This window comes from Dendrobates tinctorius, unplaced genomic scaffold (genome assembly GCF_039654945.1).
Source record: "Dendrobates tinctorius isolate UK_male_01 unplaced genomic scaffold, ASM3965494v1 ptg000114l, whole genome shotgun sequence".
Lineage (NCBI taxonomy): Eukaryota > Metazoa > Chordata > Amphibia > Anura > Dendrobatidae > Dendrobates > Dendrobates tinctorius.
Genome location: NW_027361782.1, coordinates 13,558,411 through 13,573,106, shown reverse-complemented (window position 1 = coordinate 13,573,106; position 14,696 = coordinate 13,558,411).

Sequence of the window (14,696 nt, the reverse complement as noted above, 5' to 3'; positions counted from 1 at the left end):
GCAGAAGTAATGAAAGGGATGTGATTAGTGATGATCGAACGCGAAAATGCTTCAGTGTTCGGTGTTCGAATCGAGCAAGTCGGAGTTTCAGACAGTCTTGACTCAAGTAACGAGTTTATTGGAAGTCTATGCGAAACTCAAACATTTTTTCCAGCAGAACCTAACAGGAGGGCTGGTCGGGATGGGCAGGAAAATCACTGAAATGGTTGCAAACAGCACTGAAATGGCACAGGAACAGCATGGGGAAGATTCTTGGACGCATCTCTGATTCCCAGGTCTCTGCTGGGAACAATGTTGTCAAAGTATTACGCCACTTTTACAGACTGTTTTAATCACATACAAAACCAAAGATAATATGGATTTTACTGTAAAAAATGTTCAGAAACATTTTTTCCCATATAATGAATTGTATTTGAGGCAAACATTAAAAAGAGAAGAAAAAACACCTCCTTCAGTCCTTAGGGTATGTTCCCACGATCAGTGTTTGTTCAGGGGTTCACACAGCTGAATTTCTGCATGTATCCCGTACCTCAGCTCACTTGTGTTTTTCCTTACATTTCTTTATGCGTTTTTGTCTCTCTTTACTATGTTATTAGATGCACAAAGATATAAATAGATAATAGATAGATGATAGATATAATAAATGAAAAAAAATCACATGGGGTCCCCCCTATTTTTGAATACTAGCCAATGTAAAACAGGCAGGTATGAGCTGATTTATCAGGCTGGGAAAGTAGTTGGTTATTGGGGCCTTCCCAGCCTAAAAACATATGAGTTGCTCCAATTCTGGTGCTTTGGTCGGCTCTTCCCAATTTCCCTTCAGCGGTAGCAATCAGGGTAATGGTAATTTGGGTGAATGAAATCTGTGATTTGTCAAAAATCACAGCTGCCATCAAGCCATATGGAGAGGTATCTATCAAAGACCCCCATTACTAACACCATAATAAAAAATAAACACACACTGAAAAAAATATTTTATTGGAATAAAGACTCCCCCTCACACACTATCACTTGTTCATCTGTAGGGAGGACGACCCCCACAGAATGTCCGGGCCAGAACCAAGGGGACCGCAATCTGGGTTCCTAAGGAAACAGTACCCAGGGAGCAAAGGAGGAGAGTGGACTGCTGAGTGACAGGACAGCAAGGGGAGGGGCGAGTATAAAAGGGACAGGGAGCGCGCAGGGGAGTCAGTTGGTGGACCAGCTGACAGGAGGCAAGAGACTGAGGGAGTCTGAGAGAGCCAGAGTGACAGACTGTGATGAGAAACGAGACCATCGGCTGAGGAGAGACTTACTGCGGCCTGCAGAGAGTGGGCGCCATACCTACCAACAAGAGACTGTCGCTGTACTTCAGCCTGTTGTGGCTGGTCCGCCGCCCCTCGCAGCTGCTGCCGCTCCACTCCAGCCCGCTGCTGCGACCTGCCCGCTGCTGCCCCACTTCAGCTCTTCACCCCGCTGCAGTCGGCAGTTGGGGCCTACTCCTTCGCCTAGGCCCAGGCCATGCACGTGGCCTGCCAACTCCCACTCCTGGGAACTGCGACACAACCCTGCTTGGAGACTGGAGTCTCATTGAACTCGCTTATGATCAGAACCCCACTGTTTCTACAGGGGGTCACCTCATCAAAGGACTTCCTCAGGGCCTCTCCTCCTGGGCGTTGGGTGCCCGAAGACTACAACAGATCCTCAGCAGCTGGGCCCAGCGGCTGCGACGCCAACGCAGCATCATCAGAGACGCCGAGGGACGTCAGGATGGATAAGTGACACTATACGAAATAAGGACTCGTAGTCGGCCATATCGCGGCCCTATAGTAACCGGCCCTTGCCGGATTAGTCGTGTTCACTTTTAAAATGTTTGTTTGTGCAGCGTTCCTGCGAGGACAATAGCTGTTATTAATTTTTGGTTGCTTAGCATAGCTCTAGCGGCTTAAATTCATAAAAGTTCTATAGCCAAAGTTCAATTCAGTCTCGCGTCTTGTCATTGCATCCTGCGTACCTGCTATTTACCTACATTTGGCGTAGTCGGCAGGATGCAGTCTCCGAGCGTGGACAACGACACCCCAGACCAGGGCAGGGCCGTGAACTCGACAGATGGCGAGGGTCCCCACTCCAGCATTTTGTTGGGGGCTATGCTGCGTAAGCTGCCTAGGTTTTCCGGTTCCAATACCATGCTATGGAGCTGGACAGAACGGATGCTGGGGCTCTTTTGGATGCACCCGATGACTCCTGACCTGGAAACCGAAGTAGCTCTCATGGCTTTAGACAGGGAGGCTTGGAATTCACTAATGTTGAGGCCCCCAGGACACTGCAACACCTTTGATAAAGTTTTACAGATTGTAGAACAGACCCATGGGGATCAACTACTGTGTGAGAGTTAAGGACTCGGTTGTTCAGTCGGATGCAGGGAGAGGGGGAGACCACCCAATATATGAATGTCCTCCAAGAGTTGCATACAGCCATCGAAAGAAAGGACGGTGTAGGGGTAGGACCTATTGACATTACCCTACGCGACCTATTGGTGACTGGACTGCGGGACCCGTTAATAAAGCAGGCATTACGAGAGCAGGTCAGAATGAATCCCCGTATAGACTTTTTAGAGGTGGAAAGTCAAGCACACGCTCGAGAGCAAGAGCAGGGGATGGCGGTCCCCGTGGGAAAGGTCCGGAGTGTACAGACCTCAGTGAACGCAGTTGAGGCTCCTCAATGGGTGGAGGAGATGAAACAAGAATTGAAGAACATCAAAGGCGAGTTGGCCAAAGAGAAGAGAAGGGCTGAGTCTGGGACTGGATGACCTAGTTTCAATCCCGGCCCCTGGGGGCCCCGCTCCCCCCGGGGCGGTCGGTCTGTGCAGACCCGGTGCTATGAGTGCGGGGAGCCGGGCCACTTCACCCGAGAGTGTCGACGGCGTGGGAGATACCCACATCAGCGGCCATTAAACTAGAGGGCTCTGGGCTGGGGGGACGCCGCTCAGAGCCAGAAACGACGATTAGGGGTTGTGGAAGTCCCGAAGGTTTGGTCGCAAAATGTCTGGTGGTATGGGCAGAAGTAGAGGGCCGGGCAGTCCGGTGCCTAGTGGACACGGGGTCACAAGTGACAACTATGCCTGCAACTTATTTCCAGCAAAATTTCCCCGAGGCAGCGAGACCCCAGTGGGGACCCATGATCCGACTGGTAGCCACCAATCAACTACCCGTCCCTGTTGCTGGGGTGGTGTGGGTACAGGTGATCCCTCGGTCACAGAGGAGTGGTACTGACTCAAAGGGAAACCGATAAGCAGTATCCAGTCATTCTGGGCATGAACATACTACGGGAGTTCGGCAATCTGCTCCTCAATGATCCCATGCACAACATCCTGAAGCAGTTGGGTTCCCGCATGGCCCAAGGACAGGTATTCCAGCAGTTGGTGCGGGAAGCGCGAGTACACCAGGACTGCCGGGAGGGCGAGGCTCTGAGCAAAGTCATCGCACCAGCGGCTCCCCTGCTTGTACTGCCTCCTGGGCAGACGGTGATGGCCATGCCAATTCGAGCCTTGATACCCTTGGAGGGCGTAGATATGCAGGTGGAGCCATGCTGCTCGGAGCGCTTGCCTCCTGGCATACTGGTGGCCCGTTCCCTGACCACAGTGCAAAAAGGGACCGTCCTGGTGCGCTGCGTCAACCTTGAAGACCAAGACATCGTCCTGAAAGCTCGGACCGAACTGGCCAAGTTAGTAAGGCCTTTGGAAGAAGTGCTGCCGGCCCTGCGGTTCAATTGAGAGTGCAATCTGAGGACCCTTGGGAAGTAGCTATCCGGACTCTACAGGCTACCGAAATCTCGACTCAAGAGAAAGGTCGAAACATCCTGGAACAGATGCGGGCCGAGCTCTCCTGACTAACTTCAGCTCAGCTTTCCCAGATAGTAACACTGCTCGGACAGTACCACGAGGTATTTGCTAGTCATGACGAAGATTTTGGGTGTACCACCACCATCACCCATGGAATTCCCACAGCAGCGGCGGCCCCCATCCGAGAATGATATCGACAGATTCCTCCACAACTCTACCAAGAGGTGACAACTTTGCTGGCACAAATGCTACGAAAGGGAGTTATTCGAGAAAGCCAAAGTCCCTGGGCAGCCCCCATTCTGTTGGTCCGCAAAAAAGATGGCACCTTACGATTCTACGTGGATTATCGAAAGCTGAATGCCAATAAACCATTAAAGACTCATATCCATTACCCCGAATAGAAGAATCCTTGTCCGCCTTGGGGAAGGCGACGTATTTTTCGACTTTGGACCTGGCCAGTGGGTACTGGCAGGTGCCCATGTCAGAAGAAGACAGGGCTAAGATGGCGTTCATACTGCCTATAGGACTATTTGAGTTCAATCGTATGCCGTTCCGACTGGCCAGCGCCCCGGTGACCTTTCACCGGTTGATGGAGCGGTGCCTGGGAGATCTCAATTTTGAAGCCACGTTGATATACTTAGACGATATCACCATCTATGCTGCCACATTTGAGGACCACCTGAAGCGGTTGGGGCAGGTACTCGGCCGGCTACAAAAGTACGGGTTGAAGGTAAAACCCCAAAAATGACACCTATTTCATAGCCAGATCGAAAAGGTTGCTGTCATTCAGGTATGGCCTACCCCCGAGACAATAAAAGACGTGTGGGCCTTCCTGGGGTTGGCTGGATACTACCGTCGTTTCGTAAAGAATTTTGCATGTCGAGCTCGAGCCCTGCACGACCTGCTGAAGGCGGCTCCCGCTGGGGCAAATGGACGAAAAATCCAGTGGCAACAAACTCATGAAGAGGCCTTCCAAAACCTTAAGGCTGCACTCTCGGATGCTCCGGTGTTAGCTTATGCGGATTTCTCGCAACCGTTCATCCTGCACACTGAAGAGAGTCTTCACGGGCTGGGGGCTGTGTTGTCACAAGTTCAAGACGGCCGGGAGAGAGTGATCGCGTATGGAAGCCGCTCACTCCATGATTCCGAGTGGAACCCTGATAATTACAACTCCTTTACGCTCGAGCTCCTCGCAGTAGTGTGGGCCATGACGGAGTGGTTCGCAGAGTACCTGGCGGGCTCCAAAGTAGTGGTGCGGACCGACAACAACCTGCTGGCTCATTTGGAAAATGCCAAATTGGGGGCTCTGGAACAAAGATGGGTGGCCGGGATGGCAAAATTCAACTATAAAATCATCTATAAAAGAGGGGCCGAGAATGTACATGCTGACGCCCTCTCCAGGATTTGACATACAACCCCAGGGTAGAGTCGAGACGAAGAACTCGAAGGGGAAGAGATACCGTTCACCCTCACCGCTGCCGTGCTCACAGCTGCCGCCCAGAAAGTACCTCCCTCGGGGACCCTAAGGGGCATGCTGGAGCAATCCCAGGATAAGTGGATCCAACAGCAGCAAAAAGACAAAGTAATTGGGCTTCTCCGGAAATGGGTAGCCGCTGGCAAACTGCCCACTGACTCACAAAGACAGACTTTGACTCAGGATATGTCACTGATGCTACGACAATGGGAGAGGCTGGTTATCCGAAAGGGACTATTGTATCATAAAATGACATCATGAACAGCATCTATGATGATTTGGCAGGTAGTTGCGCCCGGAGCCCAACTTAACGAACTAGATTGAGAAGCCCACGAAAAAGGGGCTCATTTCGGAGCTCAAAAAACCTCGCAATGGTTACAACAGATCATTTACCATCCACGCTTGCATGCTGTTGTGGACGAGACTTGCCGGACCTGTCGCCTATGCGAATTAGCTAATCCGCCTGCACAACGAGCCTCAGTACAAACAATCGTGACCTCAGCGCCCCTCGAGCTTCTGACGGTGGATTACCTGACTATTGGTCCAGCATTCCAGAAGTATGAACACTGACTCGTCATGGTAGACCATTTCACTAAGTTTGCTGTGGTTACCCCCACTCGAGACCAGACCGCGGAGTCGGCCGCTTCCGCAATTTGTAGAAACTTCATACAAGTTTACGGCTGCCCTCAACGGATACATTCCAATCAAGGAGCATGTTTTTTGGGAAAAATAATGGTGGAACTACACTGTCTCTATGGTATTGACCAATCCCAGACCACACCATATCACCCGCAGGGAAACGGGGCCTGCAAACAATTAAACAATTTAATCAGACATTAATCCAAATGTTGCGTACTCTGGAGAGTGACAAGAAGGCTCATTGGCACGAATATGTCCCTGAATTAGTATGGGTCTATAAAAACCGAGTGCATCGAGTTACCAGCTATACCCCCTACTCCCTGTTGTTTGGATGCGAGGGCAAAGGGATCACAGAGGTAGAGTTGGACCCAGAGGAACCTCAGCCCTGGACCGGGGTATCATCATGGGTCTGAAATCACTGGCATTGGCTGCAAACTCTTCATCGAATCATACATACCAAACTCCAAGACTTAGAACACCCAGGAAAGAATTTATCTCCACCTCCCAGCCTCCAAAGCGGAGACCAATGCCCCCAGAACAAATTAGAGCCACGCTGGGAAGAGAGTCCCTATCGGGTCCTAAGCCGTATAAACCCTGAAGGACCTGTGCACGAAATATGACCCGAGAAAGATGAAACGCTGCCTACCCGCATTGTGCATCGTAATATGCTAAGCCCATGTATTTCCACTGACCCGAAACAACCTGAACCTGCTCCTCAGGTCTGTGAACCATTGCTTGTGTTCTGGGACCCAGACGATGAAGAAGACTTCCCCACAATAACCAGGGGCTCTCTACTCAATGACAAACCAACTGACACAATTAGCCTGCCCGAACCAGCTAGCCCACCACCGGCCACCTGTCACACTCACGGTACAACTAGTCAGGGACAGTGTGACTGACAGGTGTCCAGAGGGACTTGATATAGACAGTAATAGTACAGTGGTACAGTACTCACAAAATAAACGGGCAGGAGCGCGGCTTTAGGGAAAGGAATCCTGCTCTAGGACCTGCGGTAGGGGAGGAGCGACAGGGAAGCGCTCGATGCCCGCAGGATCTTGTGATCATGTGACCGCACATCAGAGGGGTGGGTGGAGCTCACCACCGGCCTTCAGCAGTGCGGGTAACAGCGTTGGAGATGGAGCAGAGACTAATGAGAAAACCGCCGTCAGACAAGCCAGGAGTCATACACAGGGCGAGCAATAAGGTACCAAGACGAGTACCAGCGCAGGGTCAGGCATAGCATACGATCGTACACAGGATGGCAGCAAAGGTACAGGAGGGGCGATCACAGGAAGGTCAAGACAAAGCCAAGGGGTCATACACAGGATGGGCACGCAGGTACAGAATCACAATCCAAGAGACATTTACCGTGGTCAAACCGAGTCATACACCGAACAAGCATACAGGGACATGTGAGAGCACAAACGGAGCAGGGTCGAGCACACTCAAACTAGGAGTATAAGCGATAGGGGATGGCACTCCCCTGAAGCTATAAAAACCCTCCCCAGCACCAGAGAGAGGCTCTCCCCATTAAATCCTAAACCACCTGTCCAGTATTCTAAATAAACTATGACAGTACCCCTCCTTCAACGGGGGGCCTCAAGACCCCCAGGTCTCCCTGGGTATCGAGCATGGTACTCTCTAACCAGGCGATCCGCGTGTACCAACCTGGCTGGTACCCACAACCGATCCTCTGGACCTTACCCCTTCCAATGGACCAGATATTGCAGTGAACCGAGAACCCACCGGGACTGCACAATGTTTTGCACTTCAAATTCCATATGACCGTTCACCGACACCGGAGGCGGTAGAGACGTAGGTTCCTCTACCACCGAGCCTACCAGTTTAAGTAGGGACCTATGGAAAATGTTATGCAGTTTCAAAGATGAAGGGAGGCGTAAGCGATAGGCCACCAGGTTAATCACTTCAGTTATCACATAGGGGCCAATGAATTTGGGACCCAACTTGGCTGAGGGCAATTTTAAACTTATGTTTCGTGTGGAGAGCCACACCTTATCCCCACAATGTAAAGACTGACCCGGGTCCCTCTTATTGTCTTCAAAGTGTTTGTATTTCCCTTGTGCTTTGCAAATGTTATCACGAACCTTCGACCAAAGATCACTTATCCTGCTAACAGTGTCCTCGGCCCCCGGACAGTTAGAATCCAAGCGTGAAAACTCACCAAAATGAGAGTTCAAACCGAAATTAACAAAAAAAGGAGACCTACCAGTGGATTGGTTAATTCGGTTGTTGAACGCGAACTCCGCCAATGGCAAGGCATCGCACCAGTCGTCCTGCAACGTCGAATTCAAACACCGGAGAATCTGTTCCAGTGATATTGGTGCGCTTCATTTGTCCATTGCTCTCTGGGTGGTAAGCTGAGGAGAAATAAAGAGATATCCCCAAATTCCTGCAAAAAGCCTGCCAAAATTTTGCTACAAATTGTGTCCCCCTATCAGATACAATATTAGTGGGTACACCATGGAGACGAACAATTTGGGAAAGGAAGTGTCTCGAAAGAACCTCAGCTGTCGGTAACTTGGGTATGAAATGTGCCAACTTAGAAAATCTATCCACAATTACCCAAATTACTGTGTTACCCCGGGATGGAGGGAGATTGGTGATGAAGTCCATGGACAGATGAGTCCAAGGTCTTCTCGGAATTGGCAAAGGTACCAATTCCCCGGCCGGCCGGCAATGAGAGCTCTTAGAACGGGCACAAACCCCACATGTCATGACATGTTTCTTAATCTCCGCAGACATTAATGGCCACCAAAAGACTCTTTTCACTGCCTCACACGTAGCTGCAATACCTGGGTAAGCGCCTAATTTAGAGTCGTGAAATTCTCGCAGGAGATCAGAACGTAAGTGTTGAGGGACAAACAATTTATGAGCAGGTTTGGACCTTGGAGCTAGGGATTGAGCCCCCACAATCTCCCGCTCCAATTCCGATGACAGCTCCGCTATAACCACCCCGGGTTGAAGAATGGATGACGGAGGATCAGGGGCAGACAAAGGCTCAAAACTTTGTGATAAGGCATCTGCTTTCACGTTCTTAGATCCAGGACGGAACATAATAGAGAATTGAAACCGGGAAAAAAAAAATGACCACCGAGCCTGTCTGGGAGTCAATCTTTTGGCAGTTTTGATGTATTCAAGATTTTTGTGATCTGTGATGACCGTAATCGGGTGTTCTGCCCCTTCCAAAAAATGTCTCCATTCTTCAAACACCAGCTTAATTGCCAGAAGCTCTCTATTCCCCACATCGTAATTTCTTTCTGCCGGAGAAAATTTTTTTGAAAAGAAAGCACAGGGTCTAAGGTTAGTTAGAGTAGCTGGCCCCTGAGACAATACGGCCCCCACCTCGGAGGTATCGACCTCCACAACAAATGGCAAGGATGGGTCAGGTTGTACAAGTATCGGGGCAGACATAAAACACTTCTTCAAGACTAAAAAGGATTGCTTTGCTGGGAGGGACCAATTTTTGATATCGGCCCCTTTGCACGTGAGGTCAGTGAGAGGCTTCACTATCTGTGAAAAGCTTTTAATAAATCTCCGATAATAATTTGCGAATCCCAAGAAACGCTGGAGACCTTTTAGGTCTTGAGGTTGAATCCACTCCGCAATGGCTTGCACTTTCTTGGGATCCATTCGAAACCCCTGTGGTGAAATTATGATCCCTAAAAAGGTTAGTTCTTGAACAAAAAATGTACATTTTTCCAGTTTTACAAACAATTGATTTTCCCTGAGTCTTTGAAGAACGGTTTTCACATGTAACAAATGAGAATCCTCGTCAGTCGAGTAAATCAGAATATCGTCCAAGTAGACGACAACAAAACGGCCAATTAGGTCCGCGAAAACCACATTAATGAAATTTTGAAAAACTGCTGGTACATTAGTGAGGCCAAACGGCATCACCAAGTTTTCGAATAACCCCTCTGTCGTGAGAAAAGCAGTTTTCCATTCATCCCCCTCCTTAATTCTTATCAAATTATAAGCCCCCCAATGATCCAATTTGGAGAACCATTTTGCCCCCGAAAGTTGGTTACACAAATCTGGACAACAAGGGGAGGGGCGAGTATAAAAGGGACAGGGAGCACGCAAAGGAGTCAGTTGGTGGAACGGCAGACAGGAGGCAAGAGACTGTGGGAGTCTGAGAGAGCCAGAGTGACAGACTGTGACGAGAAAGGAGACCATCGGCAGAGGAGAGACTTACTGCGGCCTGCAGAGAGTGGGCGCCGTACCTACCAACAAGAGACTGTTGCTTCACTCTGATCCAGGGTCTCTTCCTGCCCACGGTGGTCCGCAGCTGTTACTGCTGTACTTAAGCCTGTCACGGCTGGTCCGCCACCCCTCGCAGCTGCTGCCGCTCCACTCTAGCCCGCGGCTGCGGCATACCCGCTGCCGCCCCACTTCAGCCCGCAGCTGCGGCCTCTTCATCATTGGCCGCAGTGGATGTTACCACGCTGTAGTCGGCAGTTGGGGCCTACTTCTTTGCCTAGGCCCAGGCCGTGCACGTGGCCTGCCAAACGCCACTCCTGGAAACTGCGACACAACCCTGCTTGGAGACTGGAGTCTCATTGAACTCGTTTATGATCAGATCCCTGCTGTTACTACAGGGGGTCGCCTCATCAAAGAACTTCCTCAGGGCCTGTTGTGCCCCATCTCCTCCTGGGCGCTGGGTGCCCAAAGACTACGACAGATCCTCAGCAGCTGGGCCCAGCAGCTGCGATGCCAACGCAGCCTCATCAGAGACGCCGAGGGACGTCAGGATGGATAAGTGACACCATAAGAAATAAGGAAGCGTAGTCGGCCATATCGCGGCCCTATAGTAACCGGCCCTTGCTGGATTAGTCATGTTCACTTTTAAAATGTTTGTTTGTGCAGAGTCCCTGCGAGGACAATAGCTGTTATTCATTTTTGGTTGCTTAGTATAGCCCTAGTGGCTTAAATTCATAAAAGTTCTATAGCCAAAGTTCGATTCAGTCTCGCGTCTCGTCACTGCATCCTGCGTTCCTGCTGTTTACCTACACATCAATTTACTGAAAAAAAATTAAAAAAACCTCATGCAGGTCTGCATTAGTTCACCAAATCCAAAATAGTCCAGAAAAAGATACCTGAAAGACATAAAAAGACACAAATAAAGACAATAGACACTCCCTCGTTCACCGATTTATTACTCAAAATGTTGCCACGCAGGTCCCATGTAGTCCACGTTCCTCAAATTTGTCTCTGGCATTTGTGAATAGTAGTAAAGTGACGGAAATTCACAGGAGTTGAGTAATGACATCAGCGCTCATCATCGCCGTCGCCGAATCTCACTGGCTCTGATGAGCATCGTAGTCATTACCCCGGCGCCTGTATGTATCGAAAATTTTACTACAATTCACAGATGCTGGAGAATGATGTGAGGAATGTGGATTACTTTGGAGCTGTGTGGCAACATTTTGGGTGATAAATTGGTGAACAATGGATAGCCTGGATGAGTCTTTATGCAAATAAAGTATTTGTTCAGTGTGTGATTTTATTTATATGGGGGTGTCTGCATAGATAACTCTCCATTACTAAGCCCAGGGCTTGATGGAAGCTGTGATTTTTGGCAAATCACACTTGTCCTCAACCCCAATTACCTTGATTAACACCACACCAGTTAAATCGGGAAGATCTGGGCAAAATGCCTGAATTGGCATATCTCATGTGATGCGTCATTTCTGGAAGCTTGTATTTTTAGGCTGTGAAGGCCAAAATAACAGGGAACCATCCCAGCCTAATAATTTAAGCCCCCAACTGTCTGCTTTACCCTCGCTGGTTATAAAAAAATAGCGGGACCCACGTAATTTTTTAAAATGATTTATTTATTAAAACCAGGCTAAAAACACCTGCGTAAATACAATTACAATGCATGTGCTTCTTTTAACAGCAGATTTACTGCATCTAATGCAAGTCTATGGGGAAATTTAGCATAGAAGACTGATTGAACCCGTAAGAGAAATTGACATGCTGCGGCTCTGAAACCGCACTGCAGACAAGTTTACACAAAGGCAAAGTAGGCATGAGATTTCTATTAATCCCATCCACTGTGCTTGTACAATGTTTTGGACCTAGCAAGAATACACTGCATCCAGAATGCGAGTATTACGGGACTTTGGCACAGAGCCTTAATATCCGGGCCATCCCCATATAGGAAGGCATTATACAGACCTTGCAAAAATTAAGAGCAAGGGTCACATGACGACCTTATAAAAAATATGAGCAAGGGCCACATGATGTCCCTCTAAAAATTATGAGCGAGAGCCACATGATGACCCTCAAAAAATTTTGATTGAAGGCTGATGAACCTGTTGATTTGTTGGAGGGTGTTTGCAGTCCTGAAAAGGAGTTTTGTATTAATGGTGCAGCAGCAGTATGCAAGTACAGCAATAGCAATCTTAAGGCTGCGTTCACACATTCAGTTTTTTTTGCCGCGAAAATCCAAAAAAACAGCATCCCATGCATTCCTATGGGATTCCGCAATGCTGTGCTAATGCTGCTGATTTTCCTGTGGCAGGATCGCATCGCGGAAAAATCCGCAGCATGCTCATTAATTTGCGAAATCGCGGCTATTCCGCCCCCATAGGAATGCATTGTTCTGCTTACTTTCCGCATGTGGCCGTGCCCACCGTGCGAAACGTAAGCAGAACATTTGCGGATGGTACCCACGGTCCAGAGGAAAGGAGACTGTCCTCCGGGCTCTGGGTACCTTATCCCTGTAAAAAATAGAATTAAAATAAAAAAATCGGGTTATATTCATCTTCCGATGTCCCGCGCAAGCGTCCCCAGGCTTCAGCGATACACGTGGCAGGTCCCGTTCCCAGTAATGCATTGCGATGACCTTTGCTGACGTTGCGTCTCGCGATGCTGTAGCAGTCTCGCGAGACCGCGAAGTCATCAAAGGTCATTGCCGCAATACATCACTGGGAACGGGACCTGCTGGAGCGTCGTGGAGGCCTGGGGACGCTGCGAGGGATGTCGGAAGGTGAATATAACACGATTTTTTATTTTTTTAAATTATTTTTAACATTAGATCTTTTACTACTGATGCTGCATAGGCGGCCTCAATAGTAAAAAGTTGGTCACACTAGTCAAACACTATGTTTGATGAGTGTGACTAACCTGTCAATCAGTTCTCCAAGCTATGCTACAGATCACTTGGAAAATGCTAGCATTGCAAAACGCTAGTTTTTCCGCGGGAAAATCACAGGAATTTAAAATGCGATTTTCCCGCGGAATGGAATTCCGGAATTCTCGCGGTGAGTACCCGTGCCAAAGACACTGCCGAGAACCACCTGACGGTGCTGGAACCTGGATGGGTAGCAGAAGGAACAAGAGCCAATGGCACAACTGTGGACCAGCTGACGGTGCTGGAACACGGTTTCTAAGCAGGAGGTACCTGTGCGTTAAAGCACTACCAAGAACCAGCAGACGTTGCTGGAACTCGGACACCGAGAAGGATGCACCTCGACCAAAGGCTCTGCCGAGAAATAGCTGATGGTGCTGGAACCCGGCTGGGCAGGATGGAGTAGCCGTGCCAAAGACACTGCCGAGAACCAGCTGATGGTGCTGGAACCCGGATGGGTAGCAGAAGGAACAAGAGCCAATGGCACAACTGTGGACCAGCTGACGGTGCTGGAACACGGTTTTTAAGCAGGAGGTACCTGTGCGTTAAAGCACTACCAAGAACCAGCAGACGTTGCTGGAACTCGGACACTGAGAAGGAGGCACCTCGGCCAAAGGCTCTGCCGAGAAACAGCTGACGGTGCTGGAACCCGGCTGGGCAGGAGGGAGTACCCGTGCCAAAGACACTGCCGAGAACTAGCTGACGGTGCTGGAACCCAGATGGGTAGCAGAAGGTACCCATAATCCGCGAGCAGGACGCAGTTACCGAATCCCACAGTCCAACAGGGGGTGCTTGTCCTATTGGCACTACGGAACCAGTCTTTAGTACCAGAACCCACAGCCCACATAGGAAGCACCAAAACTGCAGGCACCATAGACTCGGCTAACCCGACCACAACACGACAGGACAACGTATTGGTGGCAAAGTGACGTTGACACTACCCGGAAACAGCAGGCGTGCTGGAACCAGGCTGGGCAGGAGGGAGTACCCGTACCAAAGACACTTCTGAGCAGCAACTGGCGATGTTGGAGCCCAGGGGTCAATCATGCAGCAGGATGAGGCCTACTTGGAGCGAGTTTTACATTGGTTGTACACAACTACTGATTGTAACCGTGCTCCACTTCGGCCTCTGGCTCTACTGTCTCTAGTATTTACCTTGGCCTCCAACCCTGCCAGTTGCTGCTCTGAAGTGTCGTCTGCACAATCCACACTTGTTCCTGGGTTACAGGGGTTCAGTCATGTCAGTTGATCCCATGCTGTGTGTCCGGCAAGGTCTCCTGCTCTGTTCACATTCCCACTACTAGTAATGGGAATGGGGACAGAGCAGGAGACATTGCCGGACAAAGATCAGGGGATCAACTGATGTGACTGAGCCCCAGTAACACAGGAACAAGTGTGGATTGTGCAGACGACACTTCAGAGCAGCGACTGGCGGGGTTGTAGGCCAGGGGAAATACTAGAGACAGTAGAGCCAGAGGCCGAAGTGGACCACGGTTAAAAATCAGTAGTAGTGTGACGGTGTAGGCAGCAGGAGACTTTGCCATTCACACAGCAGGGGAACAGCTGGCGTTACTGAACCCCACAGACACAGGAGTGAGTGTTTCTAT